Source organism: Moschus berezovskii, chromosome 2 (genome assembly GCF_049115385.1).
Source record: "Moschus berezovskii isolate FMDL1 chromosome 2, NW_MosBer_1.0, whole genome shotgun sequence".
NCBI lineage: Eukaryota > Metazoa > Chordata > Mammalia > Artiodactyla > Moschidae > Moschus > Moschus berezovskii.
Window position 1 is genome coordinate 126,003,999 of NC_142461.1, and position 16,041 is coordinate 126,020,039.

General features: G+C 40.3%; 1 pseudogene; it reads right to left on the reverse strand.

Moving 5' to 3' along the window:
* Positions 1-5,547: 5,547 nt before the first annotated feature.
* Positions 5,548-6,295, reverse strand: LOC129537745 (non-histone chromosomal protein HMG-17 pseudogene; annotated as a pseudogene).
* Positions 6,296-16,041: the final 9,746 nt, after the last annotated feature.

The following is a 16,041-nucleotide window of genomic DNA, read 5'->3' on the forward strand; positions in this document are numbered from 1 at the left end:
AAGAAACACAAAATCTCCTCCTCACCAACATCTACCTACAATAATAACATTAATTAATAATAATTACCAAAGCTTAAAGAGAACAATTTCCTAGTAATCACCAGAAAAAAAATTGTCTACAGGTATCAATTATATATTCTTTCTATTAGAGAAAAGAGCCCTAAAATATTTTAAAAACTTTCTTCCCCAATGTGCAGTTTTGATCCAGCTACAGACACATACACACATATTCCTTTATAGGCAGTGAATGTGTTTTATAACTGACTTTCAGAACAACTATAATCTTTAAAAATATTAATCAAGCTGATAATTATGGAAATAAGAGTTGATACTCTTTTCTTTTCTGTCAAGGTATGGAGTCCTTGGATGACTGTATCTGTATGGGTAAACTGTTAATTAACCATCCTTACGAGAAAGAATTAGTAATTTAATGTTGATAAACTGTTTTTGTATCTTTAGAAGATATTGCAGTTATTATTACAATAAGATTAAGTTGCAGATACTAAAGAAGTTGCCGTAATAGCACCTAGCTTAATAGTAAGTATTCAATTTAAATAAAAAATTGAAGTAGATTTCCAAATGATGAGTAGCCTAGAAATAAAATTTTCTCACTATATAGTCCATATCCTTAGGACAGATTAAGCACTTGTTTCTCAAGAAGGTTTTCTTTTTCAGTAAGTACTAATATTTTCTACAATTCTCATTAATTACAGACAAAAGGAACATTTGTTAAAACTTTGTTTAAGAAGTACATTTTCTTTTCAGCAGAGTTAAGAAATTGGGAAATCAATAGAATTCAATTCTGTGATCTTTTCCTATTCAGCGAGCATGAACAGCCGTGGACCTTGTTCACAAGTAATACAACAAGCTAACCAGCTGCTGCAGTGGCTCCTTGACATTTCGTATTCTTGGTGCTGTTGAGGTTAAGTCCACTTAGATCAGTTAACAGTTGGTCTTCCCTTGAAAATCTTTGGTCAAAGGAGCCGGGAGCAAACTGAGAGTCAAGACATTCTCTTATTTTTGGGGGCTCCAAAATCACTGCGGATGCTGATTGCAGCCAGGAAATTAAAAGATGCTTACTCCTTGGAAGGAAAGTTATGACCAACCTTGATAGTATATTAAAAAGCAGAGACATTACTTTGCCAACCAAGGTCCGTCTAGTCAGGGCTATGGTTTTTCCCGTGGTCATGTATGGATGTGAGAGTTGGACTGTGAAGAAAGCTGATCGCCAAAGAATTGATGCTTTTGAACTGTGGTGTTGGAGAAGACTCTTGAGAGTCCCTTGGACTGCAAGGAGATCCAACCAGTCCATTCTAAAGGAGATCAATCCTGGGTGTTCATTGGAAGGACTGATGCTAAAGCTGAAACTGCAGTACTTTGGCCACCTCATGCGACGAGTTGACTCACTGGAAAAGACTCTGATGCTGGGAAAGGTTGGGGTGGGAGGAGAAGCGGACGACAGAGAATGAGATGGCTGGATGGCATCACCGACTCGATGGAGATGAGTTTGAGTGAACTCCGGGAGTTGGTGATGGACAGGGAGGCCTGCGTGCTGTGATTCATGGGGTTGCGGAGAGGCGGACACGACTGAGCGACTGAACTGAACTGAACTGGGTAACTTGATATCATCTCCCCTGATCAATGGCTCTGCAGTTCAATTGTTTGAAAATATGTTTTCTAAAACTAAAGTGCTATACTACTAGTATTATTGTTTTGTTTTTTCGAATTAGGAAAAAATTTTCAGTCATTGTGGACATTCTTCAGACGCTGCTGTGCTTTTTCTGTAAAATATTTGTTGGCATTACAGGATATGTTGATCCTCCTCTATAACACAGCCTTCCCTGATTCTGTAGCAGAGAATACTAGCCCCTCCTAGTCCATAGTTCGGGGCGTGTCAGTATTACATGTGTATCTACAGAATTATAGAAAGGAAAAACAGATTAGTGTTTTCCAGGGGTTAAGAAGGTGGTTGCAGCCTAGGGAAGTAGTTGTGGTTATAAAAAGGCAACAGGAAAGATGCTGGTCAAAATGTAAATGTATCAACATTGAGTATCCTGGTTGTGACATTGTACTATAGTTTGGCAAAATGTTACCACTGGGGGAAACCAGGTGAAGGGTACATAGTATCACTCTACATTATTATTTACTTCCTGTGAATCCACAAACATCTCAAGATAACAAAGTTTAATTTAATAAAACCATTAACAAAGACCTCCAAATACCCAACTTCATGAAACTTACAACTTAGCTGGGGGGAATAGATAATTTTAGCATTATAGAAGTATATATTTCAAATCATAATTTGTCAAATTATAAGGGAATACTCTCCTGAGCCATGTTTGAGATAAGTGCTGAAAGATAAGTAGGGTGTTGAAGATCTTCCAGAACTGAGAGAACAAGGCATGTAAAGACCCAGGGGTGAGAAAAAGCATGATGCATTGGAACGATGGGAAGAATGATTTTGGTCTTTTAGAGCAGTAGATGGGATGGAAGGATTTTGAGCAGGAGAGCAACTTGCTCAGAATGTTATTTTTAAAAGCTCACTTCAGCTGTCCTGTGGAGTGTGGATTAGGGAGGGTAAGACTAACCGGGGAAGCTAAATCTAGCTATCAGATGGTAAAGCTGGGATCTGGTGAAGGCAGTAAAAATGCAAAGAAGTGGATGCACTTGAAAGGTATTTAGGAGGTATTATTCACAGGATTGGATTGATGTTGAAAGGATTGGTGTTTAAAGACCATGTCAAGATTTTATTCTTTAGCAACTAGATAGCTGGTGGGGCCATTCTCTGAGATAAATAATTAAATTTTACAGAAAAGATAGTAAGTTTGGCTTTTTATATTTTATTTTGAAGTGCCTTTGAGATATTGAAGTGTAGATGTCCTATAGGCAATTGTATATGTAATTTTGGATGTCAGAGAATCATTTGGATTGGTGATATGAATTGAAAGTCATTAGGACAATGGATGTGAATACTGTTATACAGAGAAAGAGTTTAGAGTAAGACCAGACCATAAGATTGAGCCTTGGGAACATTTCTGGGGTAGATAGGGAAGAATAAGCTAAGAAAAGAGACAGCCACATGGTCAGAGGCGTGTGAGAGAAAGCAAGAGAGTCAAAGAAATTAGGGAGAATTTCAAAGAATGTTTACTTTGAACTAATGCTGCTAAAAGTTACATGAGATATAAAATGACAGTGTCTTGGATTTAGCCTTATGGAGGTCTTTGGTGATGTTGGCAAGAGTTGTTTGATGAATTAATGGGGAAGAAGCCAAATAAGCTTATTAAAAGTTGTGTTGTAGGCTGAGTGACATAGAAGAGCATTAGGATGCATTTCAGTTATTGAATATATATTATATATTGAATACTGAATTGAATATTGAATGATATTATATATCACTGAGTGAATAAGTCAATACGTTGTAGCTACTATAATTTCCATTATTCAGATTAAAAAATTAAGTCCTAGAGTTGTTAATGTCATATGACTATTAAGTATTTTAATTAAGTCAAGATTTGCCCCTCTCCTCAACAAAATGCTACTTCTCTAAATGAAGACATTATCAAGTAGGAAAAGAGTAATTTTTTCATTGATTTTTCACTCTCATTTATTCACATACACTGGGAGAGAATGTATGATCTTTGAACACCCTAGCACTGTGCTTGTGCTTAGTCGCTCAGTCCTGTCCAACTCTTTGCAACCCCATGGACTGTAGCCCACCAGGCTTCATCTGTCCATGGGGATTCTCCAGGCCAGAATACTGGAGTGGGGAGCTTTTCCCTTCTCCAGTGGATCTTCCCAATCCAGGAATCAAACTGGGGTCTCCTGCATTACAGGCGGATTCTTTACTGTTTGAGCCACCAGGGAAACACAAGAATACTGGAGTGGGTAGGCTATCCCTTCTCCTTATTGCTTTAAAAGAAGAATTTAACTTGGAAAATGTCAAAACACAAAAATTAGAGAATACGATAATCAATTGGCCATCAACAATTATCAACTCATGGCTTTTCTTGTTTAAAGGATATACTCAACTATCCTTTTCCTCCACTGCTTCTGCCCTCACTTATTACAGAGGATTATTTCAAGGAAAATCCCAGACAAAGCTTTTTCTAAAGTAAATCCTATTTTTTTTCCCCAGTATTGTCCATTTTTCCTGCTAAAACTTCCATGGGGCTTTTAAGTATCTGGTTCAGTTCAGTTCAGTCACTCAGTCATATCCGACTCTTTGCGACCCCATGAATCACAGCATGCCAGGCCTCCCTGTCTATCACCAACTCCCAGAGTTCACTCAAACTCATGTCCATCGAGTCGGTGATGCCATCCAGCCATCTCATTCTCTGTCATCCCTTTCTCCTCCCGCCCCCAATCCCTCCCAGCATCAGAGTCTTTTCCAGTGAGTCAACTCTTCGCATGAGGTGGCCAAAGTATTGGACTTTCAGCTTTAGCATCAGTCCTTCCAATGAACACCCAGGACTGATCTCCCTTAGAATGGACTGGTTGGATCTTCCTGCAGTCCAAGGGACTCTCAAGAGTCTTCTCCAGCACCACAGTTCAAAAGCATCAATTCTTCGGCGATCAGCTTTCTTCAGAGTCCAACTCTCTCATCCATACAGTTCATTTCAGTCAGTTCAGTCGCTCAGTCGTGTCCGACTCTCCGCGATCCCATGAATCACAGCACGCCAGGCCTCCCTGTCCATCACCAACTCCCGGAGTACACTCAACTCATGTCCACAGAGTCGGTGATGCCATCCAGCCATCTCATTCTCCGTCGTCCCCTTCTCCTCCCGCCCCCAACCTTTCCCAGCATCAGAGTCTTTTCCAGTGAGTCAACTTGTCGCATGAGGTGGCCAAAGTATTGGAGTTTCAGCTTTAGCATTAGTCCCTCCAATGAACATCCAGGATTGATCTCCTTTAGAATGGACTGGTTGGATCTCCTTGCAGTATAAGGGACTCTCAAGAGTCTTCTCCAACACCACAGTTCAAAAGCATCAATTCTTCGGCGATCAGCCTTCTTCACAGTCCAACTCTCACATCCATACAAGACCACTGGAAAAACCGAGCCTTGACTAGATGGACCTTTGTTGGCAAAGTAATGTCTCTGCTTTTTATTTTTTTGTTTTTTTTTTTAACTGTATCCAGCTTTATTAAAGATACTTTTCATAAACAATCATGGTATTTCAGGCAGGACACATGGGCAGACAATCGTTAACAGTATACATCTTTCAAACTCCCTTTTTCAATGGACTACTAAAATCAGAAAGTCACTATAAAACCCAATGAAATCTTCATGTGATGCTCTGAACAGGGAAAGTTTAGAGTGAGGGTTGACATTTCACATTTAGCATGTTGTTTAACAACTTTTCACAAGCCGACCCTGACTTTCAGGAAATGGAAATGAAAATGGCAGAAATATTACTCTGAGGAGCCACAGTATAAAAAAGGAACCGCTGCTCTTTTGAAGGACGCCATCTCAATGGTGACACTGGAGAGTCCAGATTGCCTGACATACTGGTCATCAATTTTGGGGGGGCACAGGTTAAGGTTCCAACAGGTCTCTGGGTTTAGGGGAGTCAAGTCTATGCTGAGGTGGAGAGGGAGAAGAGGACATAAAAACTGAATTTTAGTTTTTCCACACCACAAGGCGTTTGTGCCAAGGTGGCTAATGTGTGTCAACATCAAGGAATCCCTCCTTCCTGGGAACCAAGAGTAAGTCTCTCAAAACTAGACAGGGAAAGGTATTTTTCCCCCACGTCAATTCAGCTTCGGAGACATTCTGTTAGTGAAGTGCCCTTCCCCCAAAAAACAACAATGAAGTGTTCTGTGTGCTAACAACATAGCTTAAAAAAAAAAAAAAGTAAAACAAAATTCTGCATTTTTATAAAACTTTAAAAAATAGTATTTCAAACTGTACAGTCACCAGAAGTACACAGTTATCAAAAATGCACACACTTCACTTGGCATCTCCAGCACCTTCAGCTTTCTGTGCCTGGTCTGTTTTGGCATCTCCATTTTCTGCAGGGTTATTCCCATCCTTGCCAGCATCAGCTTTCCCCTTTTTCCCTTTGGGTACCTTCTCTCCCTTCTTTGCACGGGCCTTTTTAGGCTTGGGCTCTGGCTTTGGAGGAGCAGGTTTAGCAGATAACCTTGCAGATCTTCTCTGTGGTTCGTTCTTCACCTTGGCTTTATCTCCTTTAGCCTCCCCTTCAGCCTTTCTCTTGGGCATGGTGGCTGCGGCGGAGGGACGTAGGCGCTGAACACGGGGATGCAGTGGCGCGGGGTTTAAGTCGGTCCAGGGGTCGCTCTTGCCTCTTCTTCACACTGTTCTCTGCTTTTTAATATACTATGTTGGTATAACTTTCCTTCCAAGGAGTAAGTGACGAAGCTCAGTTGTGTCCACCTCTGCGAACCCCATGGACAGTAGCCTACCAGGCTCCTCCGTCCATGGGATTCTCCAGGCAAGAGTACTGGAGTGGGTTGCCCTTTCCTTCTCCAGGAGATCTTCCCAACCCAGGGATCGAACCCGGGTCTCCCGTATTGCAGGCAGATGCTTTACCATCTGAGCCACCAGGGAAGCTCTCCAAGGAGTAAGCCTCTTTTAATTTCATGGCTGCAATCAGCGTCCGCAGTGATTTTGGAGCCCCCCAAAAATAAAGTTTGACACTATTTCCACTGTTTCCCCATCTATTTCCCATGAAGTGATGGGACCAGATGCCATGATCTTTGTTTTCTGAATGTTGAGCTTCAAGCCAACCTTTTCACTCTCCTCTTTCACTTTCATCAAGAGGCTTTTGAGTTCCTCTTCACTTTCTGCCATAAGGGTGGTGTCATCTGCATATCTGAGGTGATTGATATTTCTCCCAGCAATCTTGATTCCAGCTTGTGCTTCTTCCAGCCCAGCATTCCTCATGATGTACTCTGCATATAAGTTAAATAAGCAGGGTGACAATATACAACCTTGACGTACTCCTTTCCTATTTGGAACCAGTCTGTTGTTCCATGGCCAGTTCTAACTCTTGCTTCCTGACCTGCATACAGGTTTCTCAAGAGGCAGGTCAGGTGGTCTGGGATTCCCAACTCTTTCAGAATTTTCCACAGTTTCTTGTGATCCACACAGTCAAAGGCTTTGGCATAGTCAATGAAGCAGAAATAGATGTTTTTCTGGAACTCTCTTGCTTTCTCCATGATCCAGCGGATGTTGGCAATTTGATCTCTGGTGCCTCTGCCTTTTCTAAAACCTGCTTGAACATCTGGGAGTTCACAGTTCACATATTGCTGAAGCCTGGCTTGGAGAATTTTGAGCATGACTTTACTAGCGTGTGAGATGAGTGCAATTGTGTGGTAATTTGAGCATTCTTTGGCATTGCCTTTCTTTGGGATTGGAATGAAGACTGACCTTTTCCAGTCCTGTGGCCACTGCTGACTTTTCCAAATTTGCTGGCATATTGAGTGCAGCACTTTCACAGCATCATCTTTCAGGATTTGAAATAGCTCAACTGGAATTCCATCACCTCCACTAGCTTTGTTCGTAGTGATGCTTTCTAAGTCCCACTTGACTTCACATTCCAAGATGTCTGGCTCTAGGTGAGTGATCACACCGTCGTGATTATCTTGGTTGTGAAGATCTTTTTTGTACAGTTCTTCTGTGTATTCTTGCCACTTCTTCTTAATATCTTCTGCTTCTGTTAGGTCCACACCATTTCTGTCCTTTATTGAACCCATCTTTGCATGAAAAGTTCTCTTGGTATCTCTTATTTTCTTGAAGAGATCTCTTGTCTTTCCTATTGTGTTGTTTTCCTCTAATTCTTTGCATTGATCACTGAGGAAGGCTTTCTTTTCTCTCCTTGCTATTCTTTGGAACTCTGCATTCAGATGCTTATATCTTTCCTTTTCTCCTTTGCTTTTGGGTTCTCTTCTTTTCACAGCTATTTGTAAGGGCTCGTCAGACAGCCATTTGCTTTTTTGCATTTCTTTTCGATGGGGATGGTCTTGGTCCCTGTCTCCTGTACAATGTCAGGACCTCTGTCCAGAGTTCATCAGGCAATCTATCTATCAGATCTAGTCCCTTAAATCTATTTCTCACTTCCACTGTATAATCATAAGGGATTTGATTTAGGTCATATCTGAATGATCTAGTGGTTTTCCCTACTTTCTTCAGTTTAAGTCTGAATTTGGCAATAAGGAGTTCATGATCTGAGCCACAGTCAGCTCCTGGTCTTGTTTTTGCTGACTGTATAGAGCTTTTCCATCTTCGGCTGCAAAGAATATAAATCAGTCTGATTTCGGTGTTGACCATCTGGTGATGTCCATGTGTAGAGTCTTATCTTGTGTTGTTGGAAGAGGGTGTTTGCTATGACCAGTGCGTTCTCTTGGCAAAACTCTATTAGCCTTTGCCCTGCTTAATTCCGTACTCCAAGGCCAAATTTTCCTGTTACTCCAGGTGTTTCTTGACTTCCTACTTTTGCATTCCAGTGCCCTGTAATGAAAAGAACATCTTTTTTTGGTGTTAGTTCTAAAAGGTCTTGTAGGTCTTCATAGAACCATTCAACTTCGGCTTCTTCAGCGTTACTGGTTGGGGCATAGGCTTGGATCACTGTAATATTGAATGGTTTGCCTTGGAAATGAACAGAGATCATTCTGTCGATTTTGAGATTGCATCCAAGTACTGCATTTCGGACTCTTTTGTTGACCATGATGGCTACTCCATTTCTTCTAAGGGATTCCTGCCCGCAGTAGTAGATATAATGGTCATCTGAGTTAAATTCACCCATTCCAGTCCATTTTAGTTCACTGATTCCTAGAATGTCTATGTTCACTCTTGCCATCTCCTGTTTGACCACTTCCAATTTGCCTTGATTCATGGACCTAACATTCCAGGTTCCTATGCAATATTGCTCTTTACAGCACCGGACCTTGCTTCTATCACCAGTCACATCCACAACTGGGTGTTGTTTGTGCTTTGGCTCCATCCCTTCATTCTTTCTGGATTATTTCTCCACTGATCTCCAGTAGCATACTGGGCACCTACTGACCTGGGGAATTCCTCATTCAGTATCCTATCATTTTGCCTTTTGATTCTGTTTATGGGGTTCTCAAGGCAAGTGTACTGAAGTAGTTTGCCATTCCCTTCTCCAGTGGACCACATAACCCTATCTAATAGTTCAAATATAAAAGCAGGAAATGAAATCTTATTTATAATATATTTATATTTATAAAAATAATTTATAACACCTTAAAGTTACATTTTTTAGAACAGTTTTACATTCATAGCTAAACTGAACAATAGGTATGGAGATGTCCCATGTACCTTCTGCCCTCACACATGTTTAGCCTCCTCTTTTATCAACATCTCCCACCAGAGTGGTACATTTGTTGTAAGTGGTGAACCTACATTGAAACATCATTATCACCCTCCGAATGCATAGTTTACATTACTTTGGATTCACGCTTGGTGTTCTACATTCTTTGGGTTTGACAAATTTATAATAACATGTATCCACCATGATAATATCATACAAAATAGTCTCAGTGCACTAAAAATCCTGTGTTCTGCCTATTCACAACTCTCTCCTTTAGTTATATGGAAGTTTTGATGTTGTCTTTTTATTTCCAACAGGTGTTAGTGAGTGAGTGAAAGTCGCTCAGTCGTGTCAACTCTTTGTGACCATATGGACTATACAATCCATGGAATTCTCCAGGCCAGAATACTGGAGTGGGTAGCTTTTCCCTTTTCCAGGGGATCTTCGCAACCCAGAGATTGAACCTAGCTTTCCCACATAGCAGGTGGATTCTTTACCAGCCAAGCCATGAGTGAAGCCCCAACAGGTGTTGCTGCTGCTGCTGCTAAGTCACTTCAGTCGTGTCCGACTCTGTGCGACCCCATAGATGGCAGCCCACCAGGCTCCGCCGTCCCTGGGATTCTCCAGGCAAGAACACTGGAGTGGGTTGCCATTTCCTTCTCCAATGAGTGAAAGTGAAAAGTGAAAGTGAAGTCGCTCAGTCGTGTCCGACTAGTAGTGACCCCATGGACTGCAGCCCACCAGGCTCCTCTGTCCATGCGATTTTCTAGGCAAGAGTACTGGAGTGGCTTGCCATTGCCTTCTCCGCAACAGGTGTTAAGAACCATCTAATCGGTTAAAAGACAAGTGAGTCAGCTAAACTGATAGATCTTTTGATGTTTGGCTACCCTCTTTCTGCCAGTTGTTTACCATAATAAAATCAGAAAACACTGGTAAGTTTCCAAATATAATATTGATTTTAATTTATAAAGATGTAGCTTTGACCATTACTGTTTATAGTGACCAGACAATGCAAATAACAACTAATTGATTTGCATTTTTTCTGGACAAAATCCCTACATCTTAAACACCACAGAGCTCTTTTGGAGATCATTTGTCCCTCAGTTCAGTTCAGTTCAGTCGCTCAGTCGTGTCCGACTCTCCGCAACCCCATGAATCACAGCACGCCAGCCCTCCCTGTCCATCACCAACTCCTGGAATTCACCCAAACTCATGTCCACAGAGTCGGTGATGCCATCCAGCCATCTCATTCTCTATCGTCCCCTTCTCCTCCCGCCCCCAACCTTTCCCAGCATCAGACTCTTTTCCAGTGAGTCAACTCGTCGCATGAGGTGGCCAAAGTATTGCAGTTTCAGTTTTAGCATCAGTCCTTCCAATGAACACCCAGGATTGATCTCCTTTAGAATGGACTGGTTGGATCTCCTTGCAGTCCAAGGGACTCTCAAGAGTCTTCTCCAACACCACAGTTCAAAAGCATCAATTCTTCGGCGATCAGCCTTCTTCACAGTCCAACTGTCACATCCATACATGACCATGGGAAAAACCATAGCCTTGACCAGACGGACCTTTGTTGGCAAAGTAATGTCTCTGCTTTTTAATATACTATCAAGGTTGGTCATAACTTTCCTTCCAAGGAGTAAGCGTCTTTTAATTTCATGGCTGCAATCAGCATCTGCAGTGATTTTGGAGCCCCCCAAAATAAAGTCTGACACTGTTTCCACTGTTTTTCCATCTATTTCCCATGAAGTGATAGGACCATATGCCATGATCTTTGTTTTCTGAATGTTGAGCTTCAAGCCAACCTTTTCACTCTCCTCTTTCACTTTCATCAAGAGGCTTTTGAGTTCCTCTTCACTTTCTGCCATAAGGGTAGTATCATCTGCATATCTGAGGTTATTGATATTTCTCCCAGCAATCTTGATTCCAGCGTGTGCTTCTTCCAGCCCAGCGTTCCTCATGAAATCATGGTCTGTCCGTATGTTTTATGTGACATCACAATGTACATCATGGCCTGTCCGTGCCACACCAGCTGCCAAAAGCTCAGATGATGGGAACATGAGTGCGACACTGTTGCCTCTCGTGGCTCTCTTTTCAAAGGTGACAAACTCTATTCTTTCCCTAAATTCTTACCAAAGGTGGATACCATTTTTCTTTGCTTCAGTGTAAAAATTCTTTGTTTTTATTTTTAAAGTAGACTAGGAGTGGGATTTAATAATTTCGGTCTATATACAGACATTGCATATTAATAGACATTTATAAATAGGTCGATGAGTATTCAGTGTGTATGACAGACACACAGTAGTTTGGCTGCAAATACATCAAATATATTGAAAATTACTACATTTTGAGACTTCATGTCTCAAATACATTTCTGACTTTTTAAAAATCTGTGTTTAGAAGAAAGTTGAAATGTATATAGCTGGAAACTAATCTTCATATTGGACTCTCTGTAGCCCCAGGGATTTCACCCAAGTGCTTCAGGGGTCATTTGAAGGTGATTATTGACAGATGAGGGGGCAAGAATCCTGAGTTAGTGGGGCTTGCACTTTACCTGTTTTTTTTCTTCCCCCTCAACCAGAGTGGTTCTGTTGTATGTGTTAAATATCTGCACAAAACCTTGTTAAATGAAAGAATATTCCATATAAGTCTGAAATTCAATAATCTACAAAAATAACACTTTGTGGAATCATATGTCACTGGAAGGCAGCATTCAGAGAACCACAAATCTGGAATAGAAATAAGGAACAGGTGTTCCACTTTGATATTTTATTTACCATGTTCAGAAAAGAAAGTAGGAAAGCAAGTATTGCAGTTAAGATAATAATATCCATGTATAGAAGACTATGATGAACATGCAGTATTTCTAAAGACTGTAGTTTAACAAGAAACATAAAAAGTAAAATTGTGCTATACAATGTTACTCATTCAAGATAACCCATTTTATCTCATTTTATAGAAATTTCATTTTACCAAAAAAGGATAAACAGAACTACAAATAGGTCTTCCATTTAAAATATGTATAATAAGCACTTCTAATGGAATTAATGTGCAAAATTATTATTTTAAACATTTTAAACCATGAAAATTGCATCAAATAAGTTATATCAGATAAATACACTGATGTAATTATTCAATGTTTATATAGAGTTTGTCATTAAAATGTGTTCATTCATTTACTTTTTCAACATAGTTTTATTGGAAAGTGATAGAAAAACAATAGAAAATATTACGATCCTGTCCTCAAGAAATTTCATCTAGTAGGGCTGAAAAGAAAACTTAAAAAAAAAACAAAACAAGTATCTTGTAGCAAATGAGTTGCAGAAATGATGTGTTGTACATTTTGAGATGAAACGATTATCGAAGGCTGGCAGGGCTGGAGCAAGTTTCGTGGTGGAAGAGAGCTGCCACTTGCAATAACAGGAATTTGTAAATTGTGGCGGAAAGCAAAGAGATGGTAAACAGGGGTATTGCTGGGAGCAAGGAGCATGATGTGAAGATCTTTCGCAAAACGTTGAAACACTTGCAAAGAGGAATAATGAGAGAAGTGATTGGAGCAGAAAGCTAGGGAGTGGAGAGACCGTTTTGAAACTGAGGCTCTCAGTCACCCCTGGGGAAGGCAGGGTGACAATATGTATCCCTTTTAGGGCACCTGTTGGATCAGCAGAAGAGATGCTTCTACATTCCCGTCTCAGCTTGTTTGGGCTGTTTGCTTCCCTGGTGGCTCAATGGTAAAGAATCTGCCTGCAATGCAGGAGGCATGGCTTTGATCCCTGGACTGGGAAGTTTCCCTGGAGAAGGGAATGGCTATACACTCTAGTATTCTTGTCTGAAAAATTCCAAAGAGAGAGGAGCCTGGCAGGCTACAGTCCATTGGGTTGCAAAGAGTTGGACATGACTGAAGTGACTGAGCACACACACAACAGAACACCATAGACTGGGGGGAATGTATAAACAACAGAAATTTATTTCTTCAAAGTTCTAGAGGCTGGGAAGTCCAAGATCAAGATATGGCAGATTTGGTGTTAAGTGAGAGCCTGCTTCCTGGCTTACAAACAGCACCTTGTTGCTCTATGCTCACATGACCAAAGGGATTGGGGCGCTCTCTGGATGGTTTCTTGTGTAAGAGCACTAATCTCATTCATGAGGACTTAACCCTCATGACCTAACCACTTCCCAAAGTTCCCAGCTCCCAAATACCATCATACTGGGTGTTAGGATTTCCAACAAATGAACTATGGGAACACAGATATTCAGTCTATAGCAACTTCCACCCCCAAAGGATGCTGATTTTCCTCTTGTTGCCTGGGTGAGAATGTGTACAGTGTAATGGGAGACGCTATTGGTTGGCATGTGCTGCACATGTGAAGCTTGTGAAGTTGAAAAAAATGAGGCTACTATCGGGAGGAGGAAGTCAGTGAGAGTTCTGGACAGCTGACTAGTGTGTACAAGGAAGGGAGCATCGGATAGTGGTGTTTGGTGGGAGAGATTGAAGGCATGGCATTGTTAAGAGTTGACTGCAATTGTCTAGGCATTGAGAAAGAATAGGACTTGGTATCTGAATGTTTGATGGAAGGGAAAATGGAAGCCAGAAAAAGCAAAATGGACCAGGCACTGTACTAAGCATATTGTTATCGTTAAGTCACTAAGTTGTGTTTGAATTTTTTGCACGCCCATGGACTGTAGCCTGCCATGCTCCTCTGTCCATGGGATTTCCCAGGCAAGAATACTGGAGTGGGTTGCCATTTCCTTCTCCAGGGGATCTTCCTGACTCACAGATTAAACCCACTTCTCTTATGTCTCTTGCCTTGGCAGGCAGATTCTTTACCATTGAGCCAACAGGGAAGGCCATACTAAGCATAACCACCTTTCAAAGTAGGTATTGTTTTTATTTTATAATCTAAAGAGATTTAATACAAATCAAAGTAATACAGGATTTAAGTGTATGAGTTGGACTTTGAATAAATGTCTGTATCATTTTAGACTCTAACGTACTGTGATTTTGAATTTCTAAGAGGTCAAAAGAGAAAGGGACAACTGGAATGGGGCTGGTTTTAGGGTAAGATGAGTTTATTTTTGAGGCTTGATGTGCTGGTAGATTGTTCATCAAGCATCTGGGAAAGTATAAGTTGGCTTTAGAGAGAGCTGGGGCTTACAATATTGGAATTCTCTCTCTTTTTTTTTTTGGCATAGACATGACAATTCATGAGGACTCCCAGAGAGAACATAAAGAATTTAAGAAGAGAGAGGACAAAGTCTTGACTATTAACAATATGACCAGGTTAGAATAAAGTAGGATCAGGTATAGAAAAACCAGAAAAAGATTAGAAAGTTATGGGATAAAAATAGGAAGTGTAGCCTCACCAAAAACATGGAAAACACTATCTAGATGAAAAGATGGTCAAAGCTGTTGACTACTGCAGATATCAAGAAGACAGGCTTAATCTGGCCACAAGGAGAAAAATAGCTGGGGATCAGTAGTTTCATAAGATTTACATAGTAGCCAGTATGTAATGAATTAAACAATAAGATGGTGAAGTTAGGGAAATAGATCATCCATGAAAATCGGTAGGCTCTTATTTTGAGATCTTGAGAAAAGGAGAGGAAATGTGAGAGAAATTAGTTCATGGTAGCTAGGAGAAAGAACAAGATATAGGAAAGTTTCTGTGAGAGGGACAACTAGGCATCTTAATAACTTGGTAAGGAAAGAGACAATTAAAGGGTAGAAGACCGAAAAGCAACTGAAGGAAAATGGCTTTCTTAAAGGAAAGAGTTTTAACTTGAAGAATACTAAAAATAGTAAATAATGCCTATAATCATCTACTAAAAGTTATACAAGATAAAATAAGGGCCCTTCTTAAGCACCCTGATTTACAAACCCCTCTCCCATTCTACCTTCTCTGTTAACAGTTTGGAAGGAATGTTTTCTAGATTTTTTCCTTTATTTAAATAAGCATCTCTGTTTCTGTCTCTTTGCATCTGTTCTCAAATGTATACTTTTTATTAAGTTAAAATGAAATGATGCTATATAATGTTTTCAAATTGCTTCTTTCACATCAATCATGGAGATTTTTCTAGATCAATACATACAGTCACATATCCAATCCATTTTATTCTTTTTAACAGGTGCATGATATTCTTTTATTTGGTTAGATCATAATTTATATTGAAATCCCTTCACTGATGAACTTTTCTTGGTACCTTATTTCTAGAAAGGGAAACATTGGGTGTGGTGGACTGAATGGAGCCTCCAAAGATATTCACATTTTAATCTCTGGAATCTATGAATGTTACTTTATAGACATAATTATTAACCTAATCACCACAACTGGTTACCACCATGGGAAGATTATCCTGGATTGTCTGAGTAGGCCCTAAATATGATTACAAAGGTCCTTATAAAATGGATGCAGAGGGGGATTTTACTATAGAAGAAAAAAGACCATGTGACGACAGAAGCAGAGAGAAGCAGTGTCACAGGTAAAAGATGCTATGCCACTGGCTTTGAGGCAGGAGGACAGGGCCCAAAGCTCAGTACAGAAGTTAGAAAAGCAAGGAAACAGATTCTCCCTTGGAGCCTCTTGAAGAAACCAGTCTTGTTGACACTTTGGTTTTAGTCCTATAACAATAATTTTGGATCTCTGGCCACTAGAGCTATAAAATATAAATTTGTGTTGGTTTAAGCCACGGAGTTTGTAGTAATTCAGTATGACTGCATCTGAACATGATTATATCTGCAAAGACCCTATTT